A 6,945-nucleotide genomic window follows, 5' to 3' on the forward strand; every position below is an offset into this window, starting at 1 on the left:
AAATGTGGAAAAAATACTTTTTTTTAATTTACTCCTGGTCATGGGCCGACTGGCCATAGACCCTACAGGAAAATTTCCTGGTAGGCTGATGCCCTGGGGGGGGAGGGGGGGGGGCAACCAAGCACTTCTCATGGCCACCAGCAATGTATATTAAGATCTGATGCTCTCAGCATTAATGTAGGAGCATCAGGCACATACATCTGGCCAGCGGTTGCAGGTAACCCCTGAATTCAACTGTATATCTGTCCTCGAGATGATCAAACAGTTTCAGACTTTGGCACGGGTGGCCATATGTTTTGCTGCACTGTGGTATTTGGTTTTGCTCAGGGGCGGGCTGGGACGGGGGGCAGGGAGGCAATTGCTGCCCTAAAGCATGTTAAAAACGGCCGCTGGGCCGTCTTTAACAAATAATAATTATTATCTTTTTAATCCCTCAGGGCCGCACCGCCGATCACCACAGGCGGCGCGGCCCTGGTTCTAGTTGCCGGTGGGGGGGGGGGGGGCAGTAGGAGATGGAAGCGCTCATCTCCATATTCATCAGTATCGCCGTCCTCAGGACAGCGATACCGATGCCTGTGCTGCGGCGGGGCAGGAGGAGGGAGAGGCGTCTCCCTTCCCTGTTCTTCTGATAGGCATGCAGCCTATCAGAGGCCGGCTCAGACGTCATCATCATCGCGCCGCCTGAGCCGGGCAGCACACAGAGGGGGACACAAGCTGGAAGAGGCCTGCATTGCATCACTGCTGATGGAGGTAAGTATTAGTGTTTTTTTTGTTTTTGTTTTTTCTTTGCGGGGGGAGCTGGCACTATGGGCATCTGGCATTTCTTACAGCCCCATTTTTTTGGGGTGGCACTCTGGGGGCATTTATTTCTTGCCCATTTTGGGGGGGCACTATGGGGCATTTCTTACTGGCACATTATGGAGGGCACTATAGGGGAGAGCGGCACTATGGGGCATCTATTGGCACTATAGGCCCATTATTTGGGGGCAGTGGGGGCTCTAATGGGGCCTTTTTTTATTGGCACATTATGGGGGCACTATGGCATCTGGTGGCACTAAGGGGGCATTTTTTGCTGGCACATTATGGGAGGCACTATAGGGGAGAGAGCGGCACTATGTGGCATTATTTGGGGGCACTATGGGGGAGTGGAGCACTATTGGGGCATCTGGTGGCACTAAGAAGGGGCAGTTTTTACTGGCACATTATGGGGGAGAGGAGCACTATAGGGGCATCTGCAGGGGGCACTAAGAAGGGGCATTTTTTTTACTGGCATATTATGGGGGACACTATGGGGAAGGGGGAGAGGAGCACTATGAGGGCATTTACTGTGGCACTATATAGGGGTATTTTATACTGGCATACATTATGGGGACATTAGCTCAACTGCGGGCACTAAGCGGGGGTATTTCATGTACTGTCATATTATAGGGAGATTTATTACTACTAGGAGGTATTATGCAGAGCTTTACTACTACTGGGGGGCTATGAGGAACATGATTACTAGTATGGGCACTATAGGGGCATTATTACTACTAAGTGTGCTCTGGCAGAGAATTATTTCTATTGGTGGGATTTTGGGGAGCACTGTTACTTTGGGGGGCACCCTGGCATAGTATCAGCTTAACACAATTATTTTTGGGGGACATTATCTTTATACTATTTGTGTCTGGACGCAGTTATTTTTTAGAGCACTGTGTGCCAATAATTGTTGAAGGGGGCACTATCTGTGTGGTAGTAATATTTCCAGGGGGACTGTTTCTGCAGTATAGTATTGGGGGCACAGCGGGCACAGTATTGGGGCACTATCTGTGTGGTAGCAGTATTTCCAGGGGGACTGTTTCTGCAGTATAGTATTGGGGGCACAGCGGGCACAGTATTGGGGCACTATCTGTGTGGTAGCAGTATTTCCAGGGGGACTGTTTCTGCAGTATAGTATTGGGGGCACAGCGGGCACAGTATTGGGGGCACTATCTGTGTGGCAGTAGTATTCCCAGGGGTGCTGTTTCTGCAGTATAGTATTGGGGGTGGCAGGAAAGGGTGTTCAGAAGATGTGAAGATGATGGAAATGTGGGAAACTAATGTCTGTTTGTCAGTCTCTGCAGAGACGGGAGATGGCTGAAAAATCATCATGGCGGTCTGGTCTGAATGGAGAAGATAAAGAAAGAGAACGTCTACAACAAAGGTGACATCACTGGATGTAAGAGGTATGAGGCGCTATGTAGGAGAGGAGAGGCTCCGGCTCCTCCCCCTGCCATTTGCAGAAGGAGGATTCAGAGCTGGGTGAGGACGGCCAAAGGGGGCAGCAGTACACGGGTGGGTGGCAGATGGTGGGGGGAACCACAAGCCCTGAGCAGGATCGGGGAAGGGAGGAGCTTCCTGGCTATAGCCTGCTGTTTATTGTATAATGTGAAGCAGGCAGTGCAGCCAGGACAGGCCTCCCCTCTCCGTATGATGTGTAGAGACAGGTCTCAACAATAGAATTTCAGCTGTACAGTTTGTTGGGCGTGGCCTATTATATGTAGGAGGGGCTTTTAATAATAGGCGGGGCTAAAAATGGGCCACTTGACTCGATTTGCCCCACAGGACTAAGGCTGCCAGCCCTCCCCTGGTTTTTCTGCACTGTTGGTATTATGTTTTGCTACACTGTAGTATTTGGTTCTGGACCCACCTTTAACATGGGGACACTTTTAGTTATTTTTTTTCCAGGGCCAATTTAAGTTTCCAGCCTGCCCCTGCTCCTGGTTTTGGCTTCCAAAGCTGCCTCAGAATACCTGAACATGTGGTCATACTATGATATTTTCCTTTTTTTTCTTCTGGATTTTCTGGATTTTGCAAGTTTTCCCACCTACAAAGAATGGAGAGGTCTGTAATTTTTATTGTAGGTACACTTCAACTGTGAGAGACAGAATCTAAAAAAAAAATCCAGAAAATCATAATGTATCATTTTTAAATAATTAATTTGCATTTTATTGCATGAAATAAATATTTGATACAATAGAAAAACAGAACTTAATAATTGTTATAGAAACCTTTGTTTGCAGTTACAGAGGTCAGACATCTCCTGTAGTTTTTGACAGTTTGGATTTTGGCCCACTCCTCCATACAGATCTTCTCCAGATCTTTCAGATTTTGCGGCTGTCACTGGGCTACATTGAGTTTCAGCTTCTTCCAAAGATTTTCGACTGGGTTGAGGTCTAAAGACTGGCTAGGCCACACCAGGACTTTGAAATGCTTCTTACGGATCCACTCCTTAGTTGCCCTGGCTGTGTGTTTTGTGTCATTTCCATGCTGGAAGACCCAGCCGCAACCCATCTTCAATGTTGGCCATTGAAGTGAAGGACGTTGTTGGCCAAAATCTTGCAATACATGGCCTTATCCATTCTCCCTTCAATATGGTGTAGTCATCCTATCCCCTTTTCAGAAAAGCACCCCCAAAGTATGATGTTTCCAGCCCCATGCTTCATAGTTGGGACACTTGGGACAGTGTTCTTTGGGTTGTACTCATCCTTGTTCTTCCGCCAAACACGGCAAGTGGAGTTGATACCAAAAAGTTCTATTTTGGTCTCATCTGACCACATGGCCTTCTCCCATGCCTCCTCTAGATCATCCAGGAGGTCCTGGCATACTTCAAACGGGCCATGACATGTACTGTCATGAGCAGGGGGACCTTGCGTGCCCTGCAGGATTTTAATCCATGACAGCGTAGTGTGTTACTAACTGTAATATTTGAGAATGTAATCCCAGCTCTCTTCAGGTCAATGACTAGGTCCTCCTGTATAGTTCTGGGCTGATTCCTGACCTTTCTCGGAATCATCCTTACCCCACGAGGCGAGATCTTGCATGGAGCCCCAGACTGAGGAAGATTGACAGTCATCTTGTGTTTCTTCCATTTTATAAAAATGCGCCAACAGTTGTTGTCTTCTCACCAAGCTTACTACTGATGATCGAGCATGCTCGGCCAAACACCAGTTCAGCTTGAGCATCTCGATGCTCGGCACATGGCGGTATTCGGCCAAACACCATATGTGCTCGAGCGTAATGCTCGAGTTTCCGCCCCGCACGTTTCTTGGCTGCTATGCAGCCAATAAACGTGCAGGTAAGTACTGCCCTCACTGTAATGCCGTAGCCATGTTGGCTGCTGGCATTACAGTGATTGGCTGGCCGGAACAAGTCATCGGGTGCTATATAGCAACCAATGACACGTGTTCGGCTCATTCTTAGTCAGGGAGAGCTGTGCTGAGGAAGGGAGAGACAGTGTAGGGAGTGATTTAAGAATATTTTTACCACCAAAACTTTTCAGAGACCCAAAAGTCCTTTTAAGGACTATTGTGTGTGGCAGCAGCAATCTATATTTTTAGCGCAACCTGCGCTAAATAGCTAAAACTTTACAGACCCAAAAGTCCTTCTAAGACCTATTGTGTGTGGTAGCAATATCTATTTTTAGGGCATCCTGTGCTAAATAGCGTACAATAGTTAGGCAGCTGCAGACAGCGACATTAGCTGCACCACATCTCTAGTCTTAAGTGTGCGCATCCCAAAAATATCTCACATCCAGTGGACTTTTTCCGTAGACGGTGTCCGCTGCGGACAGTGACATTAGCTGCACCACATCTCCAGTGTAAAGTGTGCAAATCCAAAAAATATCTGTGACATACAGTATACTTTAACCCACCAAAAAATTCAGCAATAAACCTCAAATAAATAATACTTTATTGAGTATTATACATACACATGCTAAAAGTTCGTAAAAAGAATAGCAGCAAATATCAACTTAAAGGAGGATAAGGAGGGGGCAGCAGATTCCGTCCTCCACACTCAATAATCACTTGCGGCTCTCACCACAATGATACACAATAAATGGTATTTGAGGCCCAAAACAGGGCCATGCAAACCTACCCAGAAATTAACTGTTGTAATACGCAGCGGTGTAAAAACACACTGCACCTCAGTACATACCAATATAATAGCGTGTATCATGAGTAATATAAAGCACAACCATCAAGCTATACCAAATGTGGGAACATGACTCTGCAGCCGCCTCCACCTGATGCCGTTTCGCCAACCAGGCTTCTTCCGGTTCTAGGTGAAGGCCTGCTGGTGAACTGACCCTGTAAAAAATTACATGCGAGGGCCTGCTGGTGAGCTGACCCTGTAAAACATTATATGCACCACGGGCCCACGGTCTGTAGCTCAGTAGTCCGGGTGGCTCCCTGGTCACAGGGCTTTTAACCCATGGTCTGTGGCTCAGCGTCCCCATCTCAGCGTCTTCTTCTGGTCACTTATGCAGACTGGCATAGTCTTCCACTCTAAGCACTGGTCCCTAACTGCAGAAAACTAAGGGCTCTAACTGCTCTCCTTATATACAGTTTCTAGAACCTTCTAGTGGGAGGGGTGGAGTGGAGAAGCTCTGCACAAACAAATACAATGTTACACTTTTTGTCATAGACTTACATTAGAGCTACAGTGATATTTAATGGCAATGACACACCAGTTTTTCCAGACAAAAACAAGTTTCCAGACATAACAACAGAGTTAAAACCAGACATTCAAAAGATCAGACTGTCTGGTTTTGATGGTAAACAAGTCTGGCTTTTTCCCTCTAAAACAGGCTCTTCTTTAAACCCTATGGCAGCTGTGGAAAATTACCAGCTTCTCATTCAAAGTCCTAATAGTCTCTCAGTATTCATTAACCCTTTCGACAGAGCCTTGTAAATACAGTGATAATGAACAGGATATATATAACAACATATAAAATGCAGTTACAAAGTATTAAACAGTGCACATTAACCCTTTCAAGTGAAATAAAGTAAGACGTTTATAACTTTGCATAGGGGAAACAAGGGCAAATGTCCAGACTTCACAGTATCCCTGCTCCAGGGCACTACAGATGACCTATCCTGAGGATAGGTCATCAATAGTAAAAGCCAGGACAACCTCTTTAAACCCTGTGGGGGGGACTGGGGGGGGGCGGCAGTAGAAAAAGAAAATGGCGATCTCTACACCTTATCTGCAGTACTACTCGTGTATTACTGCAGATAATAGCCCAAGATCCCTTTAAAGGGATCGTTTCTCATTGACAATGCAATCTAGTCTGTAGTAGGAGAAGCTGAGCAGATTGATATACAATATTAATTTGTGGGAAAAGATTCATTAAAACTTAATAAACTCCTCAAAATCTTTGCTTATTTTTTATTACACAATCCCTTTAATCATAATTGAATAGGTTTAACAACACTGTAACATAGTTTGTGTAAAAATAAAATCCAAAAAGCTACCGAGCTATCAGCAGCAAACAATATTGTAAAGGTGCGTATTCCACATTACCACACCAAAAGAAACAGCATCTCATAAATAAGTAATATCCATATAAACTTTATTAATAAGTAAAATAAAATTGAAATAAAAAAATTAAAGGGTTGGCAGCAACCAGATACCCAAAGAGGACATCAGAGGGCGCTGAAATATCAGGTCATTATAATTAGTAATGTAATTCAAAAAACTGTGTAATAAAAACCACTGTATTAAAAAATAAATGGACTCCAATTAGAGTAGCCAATAAGTATCACATAGTGCCACATAGTAATACAAAAGAAAAAAAAGATTAAACAGATTACCGACCAATATATATTACTATACTACTACTATTTAATCTTTATTTTCTTTTGTATTAGGGCTCATGCACACGACTGTATGTATTTTGCAGCCTGCAAAAAATATGGATGACGTCTGTGTGCATTCTGTATTTTGTGGAACGGAACATCTTGCCCCTAATAGAACGCTACTGTCCTGTCTGTAATTCGGACAATAATAGGACATGTTCAATTTTTTTGCGGAACGGACATACAGAAATGGAATGCACACGGAGTAACTTCCTTTTTTTGGCGGAACCCATTGAAATAAATTGGTACCGCATACGGTCCGCAAAAAAAAAACTGAAGTAACAGG

The sequence above is a fragment of the Bufo gargarizans genome, chromosome 9 (genome assembly GCF_014858855.1).
Source record: "Bufo gargarizans isolate SCDJY-AF-19 chromosome 9, ASM1485885v1, whole genome shotgun sequence".
NCBI lineage: Eukaryota > Metazoa > Chordata > Amphibia > Anura > Bufonidae > Bufo > Bufo gargarizans.